Consider the following 21,829-nt stretch of genomic DNA (forward strand, 5'->3'; position numbering starts at 1 on the left):
TGTAACCTAACTGTATTGTAACCTAACTGTATTATAACCTAACTGAACTGTAACCTAACTGAACTGTAACCTAACTGTATTGTAACCTAACTGAACTGTAACCTAACTTAACTGAACTGTAACCTAACTGAACTGTAACCTAACTGTATTGTAACCTAACTGAACTGTAACCTAACTGAACTGTAACCTAACTGAACTGTAACCTAACTGTATTGTAACCTAACTGTATTGTAACCTAACTGAACTGTAACCTAACTGAACTGTAACCTAACTGTATTGTAACCTAACTGTATTGTAACCTAACTGAACTGTAACCTAACTGAACTGTAACCTAACTGTATTGTAACCTAACTGTATTGTAACCTAACTGAACTGTAACCTAACTGTATTGTAACCTAACTGTATTGTAACCTAACTGAACTGTAACCTAACTGTATTGTAACCTAACTGTATTATAACCTAACTGAACTGTAACCTAACTGAACTGTAACCTAACTGTATTGTAACCTAACTGAACTGTAACCTAACTTAACTGAACTGTAACCTAACTGAACTGTAACCTAACTGTATTGTAACCTAACTGAACTGTAACCTAACTCAACTGTAACCTAACTGTATTGTAACCTAACTGAACTGTAACCTAACTGAACTGTAACCTAACTGAACTGTAACCTAACTGTATTGTAACCTAACTGCACTGCAACCTAACTGAACTGTAACCAAACTGTATTGTTACCTAACTGTATTGTAACCTAACTGTATTGTAACCTAACTGAACTGTACCCTAACTGAACTGTAACCTAACTGAACTGTAACCTAACTGTATTGTAACCTAACTGAACTGTAACCGAACTGTATTGTAACCTAACTGTATTGTAACCTAACTGTATTGTAACCTAACTGTATTGTAACCTAACTGTATTGTAACCTAACTGAACTGTAACCTAACTGTATTGTAACATAACTGAACTGTAACCTAACTGTAACCTAACTGTATTGTAACCTAACTGAACTGTAACCTAACTGAACTGTAACCTAACTGTATTGTAACCTAACTGTATTATAACCTAACTGAACTGTAACCTAACTGAACTGTAACCTAACTGTATTGTAACCTAACTGAACTGTAACCTAACTTAACTGAACTGTAACCTAACTGAACTGTAACCTAACTGTATTGTAACCTAACTGAACTGTAACCTAACTGAACTGTAACCTAACTGTATTTTAACCTAACTGTATTGTAACCTAACTGAACTGTAACCTAACTGAACTGTAACCTAACTGTATTGTAACCTAACTGTATTGTAACCTAACTGAACTGTAACCTAACTGAACTGTAACCTAACTGTATTGTAACCTAACTGTATTGTAACCTAACTGAACTGTAACCTAACTGAACTGTAACCTAACTGAACTGTAACCTAACTGTATTGTAACCTAACTGAACTGCAACCTAACTGAACTGTAACCAAACTGTATTGTTACCTAACTGTATTGTAACCTAACTGAACTGTAACCTAACTGAACTGTAACCTAACTGTATTGTAACCTAACTGTATTGTAACCTAACTGAACTGTAACCTAACTGAACTGTAACCTAACTGTATTGTAACCTAACTGTATTGTAACCTAACTGAACTGTAACCTAACTGTATTGTAACCTAACTGTATTGTAACCTAACTGAACTGTAACCTAACTGTATTGTAACCTAACTGTATTATAACCTAACTGAACTGTAACCTAACTGAACTGTAACCTAACTGTATTGTAACCTAACTGAACTGTAACCTAACTTAACTGAACTGTAACCTAACTGAACTGTAACCTAACTGTATTGTAACCTAACTGAACTGTAACCTAACTGAACTGTAACCTAACTGTATTGTAACCTAACTGTATTGTAACCTAACTGAACTGTAACCTAACTGAACTGTAACCTAACTGTATTGTAACCTAACTGTATTGTAACCTAACTGAACTGTAACCTAACTGAACTGTAACCTAACTGTATTGTAACCTAACTGTATTGTAACCTAACTGAACTGTAACCTAACTGAACTGTAACCTAACTGTATTGTAACCTAACTGTATTGTAACCTAACTGAACTGTAACCTAACTGTATTGTAACCTAACTGTATTGTAACCTAACTGAACTGTAACCTAACTGTATTGTAACCTAACTGTATTATAACCTAACTGAACTGTAACCTAACTGAACTGTAACCTAACTGTATTGTAACCTAACTGAACTGTAACCTAACTTAATCTGAACTGTAACCTAACTGAACTGTAACCTAACTGTATTGTAACCTAACTGAACTGTAACCTAACTGAACTGTAACCTAACTGTATTGTAACCTAACTGTATTGTAACCTAACTGAACTGTAACCTAACTGAACTGTAACCTAACTGTATTGTAACCTAACTGTATTGTAACCTAACTGAACTGTAACCTAACTGAACTGTAACCTAACTGTATTGTAACCTAACTGTATTGTAACCTAACTGAACTGTAACCTAACTGAACTGTAACCTAACTGAACTGTAACCTAACTGTATTGTAACCTAACTGAACTGCAACCTAACTGAACTGTAACCAAACTGTATTGTTACCTAACTGTATTGTAACCTAACTGAACTGTAACCTAACTGAACTGTAACCTAACTGTATTGTAACCTAACTGTATTGTAACCTAACTGAACTGTAACCTAACTGAACTGTAACCTAACTGTATTGTAACCTAACTGTATTGTAACCTAACTGAACTGTAACCTAACTGTATTGTAACCTAACTGTATTGTAACCTAACTGAACTGTAACCTAACTGTACAGTAACTGTATTATTACAATTCCCAGAATCTCTTCTTAAGATAATAATCATACGGTGGTATTGTCTTTTGTAGAAGCAGAGAGTTCTTAGACTATTATGAGAGACAATGGTCAGTAAGAGACATGGACTTAACAGAACACAGAGTAGCCTACATACGTCAAACTACATTGTACAAAAAGGACTGTACATTGGCCAAGGCATACAACATCTAACTCTTATCAAGGATGATACATTTACCCAAATATGGCGGACACTACAGCGTATCTCAACGATCTGATATAGACTCAACTAAGGAGAGATAATGAAAAGTCCAAATGAGATGGGGCCTTAGTGGGTTTGAGAACCTGTCTTTGGTAGGGTGTGTGTGACTGTGGAGAACGGAAAGGCAGGCTTCCATAGCAGCGTAGCACAGCTTTGGTGGTGGGAAGCTGGAACGCAGCACTGGGTCCAGCTATTGACTTGCTTTATTGATTTTGGCAAGGGAGTTGAGTACTTAAAATCACAACAACTTTTAATCCAATGTGATGATTGTGTGTGACGGCAATCCCCACCAGAATCAGAATGGAGTTCAAATCAGACCCCACCAGCTGCACTGGCTTAGGATAAACTGGCACTCACTACTGGTTCGTAATAACATGGGGAGTCACCAACCACAAGCATAACCAAGCCCTGATAAAAAGGAGGGGAAAAAACTAAAAGTCACTTTACACTCCAACAGCCATACTTGCATTCTTGCAAAAAAAACTAAAGTTGATAGCTTGTGCCAAAGATAATCTTCCCACTTGAATGGTGAATAAATCCTATTTTGTCATTGAGGTGATGTATGCAGAGCTGTGACTGTGTAACTCTGTTAAGTCGGTTTTATTATTCAGGTTTCACACCTCCTGGCTCCCTCCCTATGACCCCACTGACCCGCCTAAACCCCTCTGGAACCTTCCTCCCAGAGCTCCAGGCAAACTTCTCACCTCAGTCAACCTTCAACAGTGTCAAAAGCTACAGCCTGAATCAGAACCCGGCGTGTTTATGGGTTCCTGATGCAAATAATGAATAATGGAAAAATACTTAAATAGGGCTAATCATTCTAAGCGTAGTGGGAAGGCATTAAAAGTGTCCTTGTGATGCGGTGCTTTAGGAGCGTTGTTGTGGAGGTGGAGGGGGCAGAGTCCTGATTGGTGGGCAGGGATGAGTGATTAGCGGCGAGCTGCAGTAATTTCCTCCACGGCCTGGCTGCAGGAGCCAACCACAGCGCTGTAAACATTTCACTGAGTCCCGGCATTGCTTTACTGCCTGTAGAGGAAGGGAGTTGTGCCTTTAATACTAAAGCAGGCTGCTACCGAGCCTCATTACCACAGCCCTGTCACCAGACACACACACAGACACACACACACACACACACACACTGACACACACTGACACACACACACACACACACACACACACACACACACACAAGCCTTTGGAAATGAATTCCATTGTCACCCAGAGTCAATTCCCAGCTGAATTGGAGGAGCTGCTATTGCTCCTGCTCTGTCCATGTGACTAAGTGTCTCCTGCCTGCCTGCTGCTGTGGCTGCCGCACCTCCATTTTGCTGCAGGGATATTTGGTACAGTGTCTGGCTGATGAATAATATAACAGCATTGGTTTGCTCAGGGAAAAGCAGTTTATGCCAACACATAATACTAAAGCCCACACTCTCCTCAATGAATTTGCATTGACAGTGCATGAACAATACACAGTGATTAGTGGACCTTCCTATAATTAGATTGTTTAAATACCATCTACATGTTTTAAGATGATAAATATATTTAGGAATTTTTATACAGAAAATGTGGTATTAATGTGAATGTTGTCAGGCAGTTTAGCAGGTGCCTGGAAGCCCGTCAATAAGGTAGAGAAAATACGTGACATTCATTACGTAATCGACATTATGTAATGTGACTGGAGTCTGCATAGGGACCGTCATTTCAACTGGGAGATACTGGGCGGCAGGTAGCCTAGTGGTTAGAGCGTTGGACTAGTAACCGAAAGGTTCCAAGATCAAAACCTTGAGCTGACAAGGTAAAAATCTGTCGTTCTGCCCCTGAACAAGGCAGTTAACCCACTGTTCCTAGGCCGTCATTGAAAATAAGAATTTGTTCTTAACCGACTTGCCTAGTAAAGGTAAAATAAAGGTAAAATAAAATAAAGGTAAAATAAATGAATAAAAATAAAAATATGTGTAATTGACTTGAGTCCTATTTTTATGATTACTTTATGAAACAAAGAACTGCTTAAAAGAGCATACAATCACACCATTTTCCTTTTGTTTGCTTCTTGAAGCTTTTAGATAAAGACAGGCTACACTCACAATGTAATCACATTAAAAGCATTTCATACATTATCTTGCAATTCAGGTTTTTCCCCCTTAATTTTTCCAAATCATATGATTATATTGTTTACCAGATTAAAATCATCCTGGACTGAGGGAATTCTTACCACAGAGCGCATTTCCAATGCAATAATAATAGCATAACAGTTACACTCTGGAAAACAGAAGCTGATGAATATAAATCCCCACAGTATACAGTATGATGATATATGAGGAGCAGATAAACACAACTGTTCCCACACTGTACCCATGTTGACGCAGTCAGATAAATGGATGTAAATGGGCCCGGCGGTGAATGATGCATCAGGGGGGTTGGTATGGCGAGGAGCGGCGTGCCGTGGAGGTGGCGTGCCGAGTGCTGGGCCGTGTGTCACCGCTGTGGTGCATCGGACAGAGTTTTGGAAAGTTCCCAGCGGGCTGCTGGTGTTAAGGATGAGCGAGTGGCCTGTTACGAGAAATGTCTCTCAAAGTGCACAATTCAGAGCGAGATGGATTAGCCCCACCCACTGGATTGAAGGGTGCTTCTTTACCAGCCTCCCCGGCACTCTCTCTGCACTCTCTAGTATACAAATATCTCTGTCTCTCTCTCTGTTATGCCCAGTGGGATCATTCTGGAGCGCTGCAAATCAAGCCCACTCTGCATGATGTGCATAGAGCCCAGGCCAGCCAAACAAATCATGGCAAGCCCACAGCTTCAGGAGGAATCAGATTAGGGAGCTATCTCTATGAGGTACTTTATATCCATTACTCCCCATGCACATCGCTGTACTCTACGGTACACACATATGCTCATGCACTCACACTAGGGCTGTGATGGTCATGGAATTTTGGATGACGGTAATTCGCCAGCCAAATGAACGTGGTCAACGTAATTAACGTTTGAATGGCACATTTGGGACGCACATTTTCTCCTCTCCTTCGTTCCTGACTGCATGTGCTGCCATAGAAATAGAATGAATAAAACGGGCATCCCCATTCAAGTCAATGATGGCATAATGGGTGGACTGGCAGCCATTGTGAGTGTACCCATAGGAGCAAAGCAGGAAGTAAAATATGTGCTAAAATATGTGATGTGATCTGTTGATTCAACTCGGCCGTCTGCACTGCTCTATCTGATAGTGCTGAGCGATTACTGCTTTTTGAGGTCAGTTCGGTTTTTGTTAAGATTATTAAAAAATCATGTTTTTTTATTTTTGGTTTTGTCCTGTCTTCAGTCAGTTGTTTGTTCCACAATTAAAAAAAAAAAAAAATTCTTCCAACACCCTCCATCAGTATGAAACAATCTCTGATAGTAAATCAAACTTCCCACACTGACTACAGGAGAAAGGAAATTGTCTACAAAGAATCCCAATATAACAGTTCTGCACCACAGAGCCATGTCTGATTCAATGGCTCGTCTCAATCACCTGCTCCCTCTCTCCCTTCTCTCGCTTACTCTACTCTCTTTCTCCTGCTCTCTCTCTCCCTTCTCTCGCTCACTCTACTCTCAATCACCTGCTCCCTCTCTCCCTTCTATCGCTCACTCTACTCTCTTTCTCCTGCTCCCTCTCTCTCTTCTCTCGCTCATTCTGCTCTCTTTCTCCTGCTCCCTCTCTCCCTTCTCTCGCTCACTCTACTCTCTTTCTCCTGCTCCCTCTCTTCTCTCGCTCGCTCACTCTACTCTCTTTCTCCTGCTCTCTCTCTCCCTTCTCTCACTCACTCTACTCTCTTTCTCCTGCTCTCTCTCTCCCTTCTCTCGCTCACTCTACTCTCTTTCTCCTGCTCTCTCTCTCCCTTCTCTCGCTCACTCTACTCTCTTTCTCCTGCTCTCTCTCTCCCTTCTCTCACTCATTCTACTCTCTTTCTCCTACTCCCTTTCTCCCTTCTCTCGCTCACTCTACTCTCTTTCTCCTGCTCCCTCTCTTCTCTCGCTCACTCTACTCTCTTTCTCCTGCTCTCTCTCTCCCTTCTCTCACTCACTCTACTCTCTTTCTCCTGCTCTCTCTCTCCCTTCTCTCACTCTCTCTACTCTCTTTCTCCTGCTCTCTCTCTCCCTTCTCTCGCTCACTCTACTCTCTTTCTCCTGCTCTCTCTCTCCCTTCTCTCGCTCGCTCACTCTACTCTCTTTCTCCTGCTCTCTCTATTTACCTCCACCTTCTCTCTCTCTGAAGCAGGCACCAGAAAATAGAAGGATTAGTGGTGTGTATTGGTGCTTAGCACTGGACACAGTAGCCATTTTAGAGCAATGATGAACTGTGTGTAAGAGTGTGTGTTCTTACTGGCTTCTCACACTGGCTAACCCACTATTCTCCACACTGGCTAACCCACTATTCTCCACACTGGCTAACCCACTATTCTCCACACTGGCTAACCCACTATTCTCCACACGGGTACATAGGAGTTGGTTCAGGGCCAGTGTGGTGGGTGGGTGGTTATAGAGACTTAAAGGTTTGACAAACTGCCTTCAGGGAATGGCTGGAGTTGGCACTGCCTGTTAACTGCTAAAGGACCGGGAGGGCACCTGAACTGAGAGAGAGCGAGAGAGAGAAAGAGAGAGAGAGCGAGAGAGAGAGAGAGAGAGAGAGAGAGAGAGAGAGAGAGAGAGAGAGAGAGAGAGAGAGAGAGAGAGAGAGAGAGAGAGAGAGAGAGCGAGAGAGAGCTAGAGACAGACAGCGACAGAGAGGGGTAGAGAGAGGGTGGGGGAGAGGGGAAAATATTTATAGAGAGAGAAAGAGAGAAAGACAGAGAGAGAGAGAGGGAGAGAGGAGGGAATGGGTTAGGAAGGAGGGAGAGGGGTGTGCAGGCAGGAGGGAGGAATTGCTGAAAAGAGAGGGGTGGAGAAGATAAATTAGGCTGTTATGTATATCACGGGCAATTCACACTGGCACACATTCCATCTGTGATCCCATCAGCTGTCAAATTGGGAAAGCGATGGGAATGCAAGGCACCAAGCATCTCAACAAGACCAGAGCAGGGCGCACCACTGAGACCTCATCAAAACACAATCACGTCCACAGCCAGACCCCTCAGATAGACGCAGCCAGACACACACTCACCCCACCACATACACACACTCAGAACCCTCACATTTACCCAAATCTGTAAATAATCACACACACATGAACACATTTTCGCCCCATACAATACCGCCCAGTTAAATAGTGCTTATCATCTCTTACTATCACCAGTGAGTATATCTCCATTATAAAGAGGCTCACCTCAAAAGCTCCATCTAGCCTGAGACTCTGTTGGTGATGTGGAACGTAGCAGGCACAGGCAGGCTCCTGAGCTCAATGAGGTGCAGCCCAAGCAACCCAGCCAAATCTAGCCCAACCCAGCCTGGCTCAGCCCATCCCATCCCATGCCAGTTGATTTTAGCCAAGCCTACCTCAGCTCAGCCCAGAGTGCCCAGTCAGGTGTAACCACATCACGCTCGACCAGCTCCCAGATCAGCAGTTCCTCAGCTAATCCCAGCAGATAGCTCAAATGCTGACCACCAGCAAATAATTGCTTCCAGTTGGCTGGCTCCCCCAAAGCCACTCTAAGGCAGGGACAGGTGTTTCCATGTAGGGAATTTCTTCCTTCCCAGGGACTTATCGTGATCTGTTCAATTCTGCTAAATTAAGAGATCCTACCTGATATGTGTTGGTATCACTGATAAGATTAGGCCTGGTGTGTTGTCTGCTAGATAATGCTCCCATACCTTAACGCTAATATTGCATGTTTACTTTTTTGTATCATATCCAGGAGCCCGGAGGGATCTCACTGCATGCCAAGTGCACAAATACATGTCTGTTTCGTCATCTACTGAGAAATATTGAATTTGATAGCTTTTCCTGTTTATTGCTTTCGAATGCCTTCGGCACCTTTCCCTGCGAGAACAAAGGGAGTCTGCTGCCAAGTGCTGCTGTGTCAAGAGCCCTATCAAAAAGTCTGACTTCACAGGGCCAGGGAGGGAGAGCAGACAACATCGAAGCATACTCACAAAGATAAACCAATGACGCGACAGCGATTCACAACTCTTCTCTTAATAATACAGAAAACTAACATAAATAAAACAATATGCCCTTAAAAAGAAAACAAACAAAATAAGCTACTAGCATCTCTCTCTCAACGTGATTTGCTTTGCTGTAGTTACACTGATAAAAGGCTCTGTCCTATAGTGAAGACGAGACTCACAGACAAAGGTGGTGCAGTAGGAGATGGAGGAAGGGAAGCTGTGGAGAGAAAATGGCTGGGCTAGCAGATGGATAGGGACTCTGAGTCTCTACATTTGCAAATATAATATCCGTCCTTCAAGCAAGCAGGCATGTGCCTTTTACTGAGGAGCGGCTTCCTTCTGGCCACTCTACCATAAAGGCCTGATTGGTGGAGTGCTGCAGAGATGGGTGTCCTTCTGTAAGGTTCTCCCATCTCCACAGAGGAACTCTGGAGCTCTGTCAGAGTGACCATCGGGTTCTTGGTCACCTCCCTGACCAAGGCCCTTCTCCCCCGATTGCTCAGTTTGGCCGGGCGGCCAGCTCTAGGAAGAGTCTTGGTGGTTCCAAACTTCTTCCATTTAAGAATGATGGAAGCCACTGTGTTCTTGGGGACCTTCAATGCGGCAGATTTCTTTTTACCCTTCCCCAGATCTGTGCCTTGACACAATCCTGTCTCTGAGCTCTACGGACAATTCCTTCGACCTCATGGCTTGGTTTTTGCTTTGACATGCACCGTCAACTGTGTGACCTTATATAGACAGGTGTGTGCCTTTCCAAATCATGTCCAATCAATTGAATTTACCACAGGTGGACTCCAATCAAGTTGTAGAAACATCTCAAGGATGATCAATGGAAACAGGATGCACCTGAGCTCAATTTCGATTCTTATAGCAAAGGGTCTGAATACTTATGTAAATAATACATTTTTTATACATTTGCAAACATTTCTACAAACCTGTTTTCGCTTTGTCATTATGGGGTATTGTGTGTAGATTGATGAGGATTTTTTTTATTTTTTTTAATCCATTTTAGAATAAGGCTGTAAAGTAACAAAATGTGGAAAAGGGGAAGGGGTCTGAATACTTTCCGAATGCACTGTGTATGGCTCTTTATATATTACACAAAGCTACATTATGTACAGAGCGCCAGACAGGATGGTTGCTGTCAGATCAGCTACAGAAATAGCCAGTCAGTGTTTCCATAGAAATATGCAGAAGGCCACAGGGCCTATGTGGCAGCAGACAGTGGAGCCCTGAGGATGAGCTGCTGCTATCCCCGTGTCCTACTTTCTCCCCAGTGAGAGACATGGAGGGGCGGGAGGATAAACGCTGGAATCACCCAGAGCCTTGTGGGGGTCCTGCAGGGCCAAAGAGCCAGCCTCAGGAACATGGGGGAACAACAGAGGAGGAAAGAGGAGAGAGAAAACGCCTCTCAGAAAAGAGCCAGTCAATCTCCAGCACATAGTCACATAACTAACCCAAGCGTCTGCCTTTGAGTTGGATTATGGGGTTTAGGCCCTACAGTAGAGCTTCAGAAGTAGAGGTCCACAGTAGCCCAAAGCTCGGTATCAACTTAACACGGACACACCATGGCACGGCTTCAGAGATTACAGTGGAGCAGAAGGAAGATGTTCCCTCTCTGACACAAAGTGCAGCATTGCAGGGTTTAATACTCCCTTTCTCTCCCTCTTTCTCTCTCCCTCTTTCTTTCTGTCAAGAGCAGCGGGCGAACGAGGGGCGAATGGCTACCTATGCTTAGTGGGGCAGGTGAACATCTGAAATGACAGGGACAAGGGCTTCTTGAGTGCTCTGTAGAATGCTGGCAGCTCACAGAGACCATTAGGGAGATGGGTTCGGATCAAATGCATCATCATGCATGTAGACAGAGAGACGCAGAGACAGACAGTGGGGTCTGGAGCGGTCACCTTGAACAGCCTGACAAGACCCAGACAGGAGGGCCATCAGACGGTCATTACGCTCCTATCAAACTGCCAACCTTCTCCCTGGAGCTGTGAGCTGTGCAGCCTGACACTAACATTCCCTCCTAGAAGTTATCTAAACACGGAAAGCTCTAAATGCGTGAGGCATCATAAGCCTACGCTGTATATTCCATTGTATTACTTTGTAGTCCTTCTACTTTGTCTGTCTGTTCCACATCGGCCCTCTGAGCAATAAGATGTGAGAGTTAATACTAAAGGACCTACAGTAGTTTTTGTTTTCAGGAGCGAGGCTTGACTCAAACACAACACAGGAGAAGAGAATATAAAATAATTTAACCAAGTTTGCCAATGACACGACGGTGGTGGGTCTGATTACCAACGACAATGAAACAGCCTATAGGGAGGAGCTCAGAGACCTGGCAGTGTGGTGCCAGGACAATAACATCTCCCTCAACGTGGGCAAGACAAAGGAGCTTATCGTGGACAACAGGAAACGGAGGGCCAAACACGCCCCCATTCACATCGACAGGGCTGTAGTGGAGCGGGTCGAGAGCTTCAAGTTCCTCGGCGTCAACATCACTAAGGACCTATCATGGTCCAAACACACCAACATAGACGTGAAGAGGGCACGACAACGCCTTTTCTCCCTCAGGAGGCTGAAAAGATTTGGCATGGGCCCATAGAGTCTAAAAAGTTCTACAGCTGCACCACTGAGAGCATCTTGACTGGCTGCATCACCGCTAGGTATGGCAACTGCTTGGCATCTGATCGTAAGGCACTACAGAGGGTAGTGCGTACAGCCAAGTACATCACTGGAGCCAAACTCCCTACCATCCAGGACCTCTATACTAGGCGGTGTCAGAGGAAGGCCCTAAAAATTCTCAAAGACACCAGTCACCCAAGTCATAGACTGTTCTCTCTGCTACCGCACTGCAAACAGTGCCGGGACGCTCCAGAAGGCTCCAGAAATGCTTCCAACCCCAAGCCACGAGACTGCTAAATAGTTCACCAAATAGATACCAGGGCTATCTGCATTGACCCTTTTTGACTTTATGCACACACACTGGACTCTACCCACACACTCACACATACTTACACTGACACTCCAACACATACACACACACTCACTCACACATGACAAGTACACACAGGCACACTGTCAGCACACACACACGTCCACACTTCCACACTCATGACATACGCTGCTGCTAATGTCTATTATCTATCCTGTTGCCTAGTCACTTTACCCCTACCTATATGTACATACCTGCCTCAATTTCCTCGTACCCCTGCACATGGACTCAGTACTGGTAACATGTGCATATAGCCAAGCTATCATTGCTCAATATGTATTTATTCCTTGTGTTATTCATTTTTTCTATTATTATAATAATTCTTTATTATATTCTGCATTGTTGGGAAGGACCCGTAAGTAAGCATTTCAGTTGTTGTTTAGGAAAATGTTTAGTAAAATTAGATTTGATGTTAGCCACAATATGCAGCTGAATGTTTACTTACGTATCCCACTCTCCTGAGGACCCCGAGACTGTGGCATGCATTTAACCCTGTGTATACAGTACAGTATATCAACTGCAACATGGCGGCATCACTATCAAATGCGACATGAGCCGTGAAGTATGGGGGATCGTCAAACGGCAAGGAGAGATCAGTGAGCATCAGAGAACACTGCTTCAGTTTGCATTTCATTCTGCTGCTGTACATGCACAACGTCAATTGGACACCTTTCAATTTCCAGTTACTGGGAAGTGAGTGTGCTTGCAAGTATGCATGTGTCCATGTGTGTGTGTGGTGTGCATAAGAGGCTTGTGGAACCAAGGAGAAGGTGAAATATTACCCAAGCATGTTCCCCTCCCTCCGAGCTAACCTTGGGTGTATGTGACCTTGTTAGCTGGTCCACTGCAGGGACAAAGCAGCAGGCAAATGGCCTCAGTCTGTCCCTCCCCATGGATCTCACACACGTCCACACACACGTTCCTGCGTCTGCTCGCCTCTCCCTGCCACTGTTTGCAGAGTTGGAAATTGCTTTAATAATTGACACCGTTAATAACCAAGCTGGTCTCTGCGGCACAGAGGGGCCCTGTTCAAACACAGGAGTGTGTGTCCTGCTCGGGCCCAGGCGTGGTGCAGAGGGGGGCAGTGTTTGGAGAGAAGAGCTAGTGTGTGAGTGTGTGCGTGAGTATGTGATTTTAGTCTGAGCCATCAGAAACTGTGCAGAATTGACTGATCTGCTAGTTGAGGGTGGTAATAGGGTGGGCTCCTGTGTAAACACATAGGAAACTACAGAGGCCTCGTCTGAGCTACTACTGACACAGAGCTGAAGGTCATAGAGACAGGGTGAGAGATGCTCCTCCAGGCTACAGGACAGGACTTTATCTGGGTTAACCTGAGCCTCCACCATCCCAGGACATTACCTGGCCTTTTCTCCAACCCAGATGTTATATCATTCCCACCCTGGATAATGAGGGTGGGAATGATATAACCCCCAACCCCCCTCTCTCTGCTGGCCCGTCAGTCCACAGGCTCTACTCTGGGTAACTATTCTGAGGAGAGGGAGAGATGGCGAGGGCACATCTTGGAAAAAGTCTGCCTTTTGAGTGAAAAGAGGCAATATTAACAACAATAGAGAAATGAATAAGACGGCCAGGCGGCCTGAAGGTTGGGCTGCGGGAGGGAGTGGTGGGGAATAGGGTGGTGGGTACTGCTGGTAAAGGAGGGTGAGGAGAACAGGGGAGGAGAGGGATGAGGAGGGAGGGGTGATAAGTGCACGATTTCCTCGGCGGCTGTGTGGTGCTGCAGCCGCGCCACTGTCACACGTCAGAGGGAGCAAATCAAAGGCAGCTCTTTTGATTAATATAAAACAGAGTCCTGCTGAGAAGCACTCTGCTTCTCCCTCTCTCTAATCACAGAGCCGCAGCACAGAGCAATCCCCCCAGCCCTGCACAAAATGAAAGAAGAGTGGAAACAAGGAGAAGGGGACGGAGAGCACACACAATCACAACAAAGCCTGCTTTAGAATGGCAATAAACATTGGTCCTCTGGAGAGGTCTGCACAGGGATGGGGTGTGGTGTCGGGAGGAGATGGAACAGCATAAAGCTTTCTATTCCCTCTCAAACAGCACAATGTACATGTCTCATCTGAAAACAATGGCCAACCCAGCAGCTGGTATGTATACCACACCTGCATCAGTGCCTGTGGCTTCAGAACTGATAAAGGCTTTAGTTTTGTTAAAATGATGTCTACATTTTCAAATAATAGTCAAATCAACTCATAAACAACATTTTAGTCAAACGTATGACACAAAGAACCTAATGTATTGAGTGAGAAATTAGATTCCTCGCCTTTTTCAGGGAATGCGCTCCACAAAATATTAGCCCATATTTTCATTAGCTCAATCTCTTTCATAGACGAGGCACAACAGCTCTTAACAGGCATAGCGTGTGTGTGTGTGTGAGCGTGTGTGTCTGGGTAAGTGTGCGTACGCCTGTCCCTTTTCAACGCCCCTACTGTGTTCTAGGAGTGGGGTCCCATAGCATCCCCTACTACATAGGATTTATTGTCGAGCGAGACCACTTCACTCTCCTCCTTAACCTCTCCTTTCATTACTGCTCCCCATACGGGTGGCAGCGGACAGAACAGCCCTTATGATCCAGACTCCAGGCTGAAACCAGCCACAGAGAAGCTCACCACCTAGCACTTTCCCTGGGTCCTGCTTCATCCCTCCGTCCATCCCCCCAATGGTGCACCTACCTATCCTCTTTGTAGGAGTCAGAATTCATCAAATAAGAGACAGCGGGCGCTGCAAATATCCCATCTACTGCAACACCCTCTAGAACTGGCTAGCTCAACGCCACAACTCTCCATTTCCACCCAGTCCTTTTGTGCAGTAGATGAGTTCAATCAGGTCAAATACTAGTGGTCAAAGAAAGTTAGGGAGGTTAAGACCTCATTTATTGGTAACTAGTTCTACCCCTCCTCCGCCCCTCCTCTAAATCCAGCGTGGTTCCCTGCATGTCCAGACCCCAGCTCAACCAGCTTCCCCTGGGCAGCTCTCCTCTACTGCTCCCCAGGCAGCGCTTGTCTGTGGCACTGGAGCCCGCTCCCACCCAGGCCCTGGGCCCTGAAAGTGACACATGCGTGGGTGTCGCCGACGTGTCACCTTCCTGCCCGCTGAAGTATGAGGCAATTTCCTGCGAGTGGCGCATGGCGAGGGAGAGCGAGGGGCTAGGCGCGACCCAGCTCCACCATTCTCTATGATACTGTCAAGGAAGAGTAATGGCTTTCTGTAGCGGCAGCCACTACCAAACTAATGTTGTGTGACTTTGGCTCTCCTTTCCAATGCATTTCCTCCACATTGAGAGAGGGAAAGAGAGAAGGAAAAGGGATGAGAGGTGAGGAGAAGAGAGGAAAAGGCCGCAGAGATGGAGGACTAGGTCAGGACCCATAGATTCCTTCAGTGTTAGAATATTCTGTTTCAGCACCACAGACATCCACTCTTACACAAAGACATCCACTCTTACACAAAGACATCCACTCTTACACAAAGACATCCACTCTTACACAAAGACATCCACTCTTACACAAAGACATCCACTCTTACACAAAGACAGCCACTCTTACACAAAGACAGCCACTCTTACACAAAGACATCCACTCTTACACAAAGACATCCACTCTTACACAAAGACATCCACTCTTACACAAAGACATCCACTCTTACACAAAGACATCCACTCTTACACAAAGACAGCCACTCTTACACAAAGACAGCCACTCTTACACAAAGACATCCACTCTTACACAAAGACATCCACTCTTACACAAAGACAGCCACTCTTACACAAAGACAGCCACTCTTACACAAAGACATCCACTCTTACACAAAGACATCCACTCTTACACAAAGACATCCACTCTTACACAAAGACATCCACTCTTACACAAAGACATCCACTCTTACACAAAGACAGCCACTCTTACACAAAGACATCCACTCTTACACAAAGACAGCCACTCTTACACAAAGACAGCCACTCTTACACAAAGACAGCCACTCTTACACAAAGACATCCACTCTTACACAAAGACATCCACTCTTACACAAAGACATCCACTCTTACACAAAGACATCCACTCTTACACAAAGACATCCACTCTTACACAAAGACATCCACTCTTACACAAAGACATCCACTCTTACACAAAGACATCCACTCTTACACGAAGACATCCACTCTTACACGAAGACATCCACTCTTACACAAAGACATCCACTCTTACACAAAGACATCCACTCTTACACAAAGACATCCACTCTTACACAAAGACATCCACTCTTACACAAAGACAATGCTGTTTCACTAAAACACCAAATACATGACAGGAACATTTCTGTCATTTACATATGTTTTCTAGGGTTCCCTCTATTCTCTACCATCTGGCTATGAGGCTGTTTCCTACTCCACCCCCACGCAGCCAAACAGGATACCAGTCAATGAGCCCACCAGGGAAGCCTGACTAATCAACAAGCCAATTCAACCAATCAGGAAGGTTCTAACTAGCATTTGGATGATTTGAAGGTCAAAATCCACCAGAGAGAAAAAAATCATCCCAGACAGGACTAATAGGCCAATCTACCTACCATCTCTGAGGCTATGTCCATAATTACACAAAACTCATTGTGCCTGACCTCCCAAATTCAATAAGCAATGAGGAGAAGTTGTCTCATTATTTTCGCACAATTTCCATATTAAACGCAAACAAAAGGAACTCTAAAAAGCACACTTTCTAGGGACCTGCATAGTTCCCTACTTAAACTCTCTGCCTTCTTCTGCTGCTGCACACGTAATTGCAATCCAATCCCGTCCAGAAATGTTAAGGTTATTATACAGAATTACTGCCTGATTAAAATTGCACAATATTACAATTCATTAGAGTTAATTGACTCCCATCATGGTCTCTGGGCTGCCTGCCAGATGTGTGGAGACGTCAAGAGTTAGGTGGAGAGAGAGGGACAGAGCTGCTATTCAGGCTGGCCCTGGCTCCCACATTGGGGCCATCAGAACCCAGGCCACATGTGCCATCATTAGAGCCCCTCTCAACAAACATGATCTCCAACCCATGACACCACACAGACAGACCATACAGACAGACCACACAGACAGACCACACAGACAGACCATACAGACAGACCATACAGACAGACCACACAGACAGACCACACAGACAGACCACACAGACAGACCACACAGACAGACCATACAGACAGACCATACAGACAGACCACACAGACAGACCACACAGACAGACCATACAGACAGACCATACAGACAGACCACACAGACAGACCACACAGACAGACCACACAGACAGACCATACAGACAGACAGACCACACAGACAGACCATAGAGACAGACCACACAGACAGACCACACAGACAGACCACACAGACAGACCACACAGACAGACCATACAGACAGACCACACAGACAGACCACACAGACAGACCATAGAGACAGACCACACAGACAGACCACATAGACAGACCACACAGACAGACCACACAGACAGACCACACAGACAGACCATAGAGACAGACCACACAGACAGACCATACAGACAGACCATAGAGACAGACCACACAGACAGACCACACAGACAGACCACACAGACAGACCACACAGACAGACCATACAGACAGACCATACAGACAGACCATACAGACAGACCATACAGACAGACCATAAAGACAGACCACACAGACAGACCATACAGACAGACCATACAGACAGACTGAGCCACCATGTACGTACGCATTCATCTGGAAATGAGGATCTAATGTGATTTATGTGTGAATGCGTAGGCTTGTACAGGAATGTTAATAACAACAGGATGACTGATGAAATGTTAATGAGTCTTAGAATAGAGAAAATGAACACAATATAACTGGAACTTTATAGGACTAGCTTACATTTCTATCATTTTCTATCACCTAGTAACGCATTTGTTTGCACAGAAAAATGACATTTGGATTAATATTTAAGACCGGAAAAGCCCAGAGTGGATCCAAGTTCATTATATGTTCACTGATGCATTGTTAGACCTCACAGCCTATATAACACGTAGGTCAGGTAGTAGATCATGTCCTGTGGAACGTATAACAGTACATGTACTGTATATGCATGAACACTGTGCTTTAACCCACTTTCCCTGCTGTACTCACGTCCCCAGACAGGGTAGCGCTGCTGATGCTCACTCTAACAGCTACATCCTGTCTCAGCTGGCCTATGGTCTCCTCAATGCTCCTGACCTGCCATCAAGACAACCACACAGCACATCATTCACTGTACCACACCAATGGGTTACAAGTACAACTGTGTCATACACTGTAGATTAGACCAATGTAGGTTTCATTATGCTGATGAAGCAATTGCATACTCTATCAATAGTGTTTAAAATGCAATTAAAAGTGGTTAAATGAGGTTAACATTTTGATTTACTAGTTCTATTTGATCTTGACCAGAAGTGGACAAGTGTTTCCCAACAGAATAGGCCAGTCCTGAACTAGACCTGTCTGGGTGGTAATAGTTCCCCAGCCATACCTGGTCAGTGAGCTGCTTCACCCTGCTCTCCAGCTGGTGGAGCTCCTGCAGCTGTGTCAGCTTGTCCTGGTCCTTCCTGGTCATCTCCTGCAGCTCTGTGATGGTTTCCTACAGCTCCTGGACCTGGGCTTCACGCTCCTCCACCTGATACAAGATAAACACAGGCCTGATTTGATATTGGTTTACCTCCTTCCTTTCCTCCTTCTTTCCTTCCATCCATCCAGCTTTCCTTGAGGTAATCACCAATTTCACACAGTAGGTTAGGTGAAAACAAGGATTCCACTACTATTTTTGCCCATCAAGTCATGTCAGAACATGTCAGATAAGTGATTATTTCAAGGAGGGAAGGAAAGAAACGGATGCATTTACATATTATTGGAAGTCTGCTGCACTAAACTAAAACACAAAGCCTATTGAAAGTCCCCAGAAGCAACTGAACATCAAAGTCGTCTATCACAGTAAAACACAAAATACAATACAGTTTGCGCTCACATGTCGAACTATCAAGAGAGGCACCTCAGGTATCTCAGAGGAGATGTGCCAATTTCAGGTACAAGATTACATTTCTGTGACAGAAGATACAGTACATATCAATTTCCCAGAAAAGCTCCACTGCTGCTTGTTGCTGGGTTAGTTTTGAATCCATTTCCCATAGCCAAATTAGCCTCTGCTATTGAGAGTCACAGTGTAGACGAAAGCAAGGCCAGTCACCCAGAAGCAAATGTGTCACAATTCAATAGGCTTTGGAAGATGAAACTGTACATCACAGTACAATAGCTGACCTCAACACAATACATGCATCAAATCCTGCTATACACCATGCTTACTATACAATACAACTGACAGTGTTGAGAACTTCAAGATGTAAGAAAGGAAACATTTTAATTCATGAAGAACAACTTCTAATTTCATAAACTCAATTAACCCAAGTTACCCAACAGACAGATTTGTAATCAAACAATGTTACACAGATAAAATGCATGTCCTGTTCTTTATTACCAGCCAATTGACACTGCATGGTAAGTGTCAGTGAATATAATTAAGATGTAATTTTCCCTGGATGTCCCAATTATATACCCCTCAGTTGCTTATCAAATGGATGTCAGGACTTTAATTTCATGTAAATTCACTGGTTGGAAGAAATATTTTGAAATAGATACTGGTTGGAAGAAATATTTTGAAATCAATGGGCAGTTTTTTTAGACAGTCCAAAAGCAAGTACAGGACTATATCAGATAAATGATATGTTGTAGAGTCCATTTCAAGGCTATACTACTACAGATGAAAAACATGATGTGTATAGTGTTTGTCCCATATTTCATCAAAGCATTTGCTCTCTACAAATGTAGTCGGAGGAACAGTATTAAAAATCTGTCGTAAAGAGAACAAGAGGAATCTCTCCCTCCTCAGAGGAGAGTAAAAGCTACTCTGGTAGACAGAGTGGTGGGAGGATACATGGTAAATGCGTGGACCCAGGCACTGCTGGACAGCAACGGTGAGAGCTCTCTACAACTGTCACACCACTCTGTGTACATCCAAAGTATTCATCCTTAAAAAATAAAAAGGTTTTATGGCTAACATCAAAGCAACACATTTCTGTCCTGTTTTCCACACGAAAAATGCATTTCGTTCTGTATACGCGCAGCATACCATCTTGGTAATCCCCATGTCCTAAAAGTTTGCTATCACACCAAATATGAAAAGTAAAAGCAAACAAGAATAAGCTATCTTTTGGTGCAGGTTACTGCAAGAGAATGCACACTACAAGGTTATCATCTTTTAGTTCACTGGAAATTTGTATCACAGAAAAAATATGTGGCAACTACCAAATGCACACAGTGTCTAAATGTGATGGAAAGTCCAGGAGTTATTTTCTTCAAAATCAGAATTAGGCAAGAAGTTATGCATCAGGGACATTTTAGCCTAATGCTTGGCATGATGATAAACATTCATTCATGACATGTCCATCTCACCAGTTTTCTAAGGTTTGCTTTCTATAATGCCAGCAGTGCCATATAATTCCCATTTCCAAAAAGAGGTTTTAAAAGAGACTTTATTATAGACCTCCACCACCTATCCTCCTACAGCCCATTACAATTCAGATCACTCCCCTCTAAAAGCTGAACCACCTCACATCTCCCTGGGTGGTTCTGATTTGATGCTGGGGTTTTAAAGGCACACTAATATTAATGGTACTGTCAGCAGTTTAATGAACTGGCCACACAGCTCACTGGGCTGATGCTTTGACAGATAATTCACACCGTTTTATTCCCGCCTCCTAGCAATATTACAGGGGCAGCTTTACCTCGCCTGACATCTGTGTGAGGTCTTACCTGCCAGGGCTAAACTGGGAAGATATTTGAAGAATTCAGTTCCATGGAAATGTGGGTGTACAAACCCCTCTCTCACGCACGCATTCAATGTACATTTTGTATAATAACTACATTATGTACCCTGATTGATATGAACAAGGTTACCAAAGGTTAAAGGTTATTTCTTATAAGCACAGAGTCATACACACAACCATGTCCATGCACAGATATTAGAAATCCATTCAACTGGCATGGGACTGACAGAGAGAATACAGAGGAAAACATTGAGCTAGTAGTAAGAGACAGGAAGAGATAGAGGAGATGGAGAGGAGGAGAGGAGATCGTGAGGAGGGGAGGAGATGGGGAGGAGGAGGAAAGGAGATGGGGAGGAGAGGAGATCGTGAGGAGGAGAGGAGATTGGGAGGAGAGGGGATAGGGAGGAAGAGAGGAGATGGGGAGAAGTAGGAGAGAAGATGGGGAAGAGGAGAAGAGATGGGGAGGAGGAGAGGAGATGTGGAGGAGGAGGAGAGGATATAGGGAGGAGGAGGAGAGGATATAGGGAGGAGGAGGAGAGGAGATGGGGAGGAGAGGAGATCGTGAGGAGGAGAGGAGATCGGGAGGAAGAGAGGAGATGGGGAGGAGTAGGAGAGAAGATGGGGAGGAGGAGAAGAGATGGGGAGGAGAGGAGATGGGGAGGAGGAGAGGAGATGGGGAGGAGAGGAGATTGTGAGGAGGAGAGGAGGTTGGGAGGAGAGGAGATAGGGATGAAGAGAGGAGATGGGGAGGAGGAGA

At 44.4% G+C, this 21,829-nt stretch overlaps 1 protein-coding gene across 9 annotated transcripts in view; it reads right to left on the reverse strand.

Moving 5' to 3' along the window:
- Positions 1-21,829, reverse strand: part of LOC139576137 (tropomyosin-1-like) — a 167,893-nt gene that overhangs the window by 69,129 nt on the left and 76,935 nt on the right. For all 9 annotated transcript variants that reach the window (XM_071401853.1, XM_071401852.1, XM_071401854.1 and 6 more), the window contains 2 exons: positions 18,726-18,869; positions 18,347-18,433 (listed from right to left, as the gene is read on the reverse strand). The gene's annotated coding sequence lies outside the window, so the exon portion shown is untranslated. The remainder of the gene's footprint in view (positions 1-18,346; positions 18,434-18,725; positions 18,870-21,829) is intronic.

This window comes from Salvelinus alpinus, chromosome 5, assembly GCF_045679555.1.
Source record: "Salvelinus alpinus chromosome 5, SLU_Salpinus.1, whole genome shotgun sequence".
NCBI lineage: Eukaryota > Metazoa > Chordata > Actinopteri > Salmoniformes > Salmonidae > Salvelinus > Salvelinus alpinus.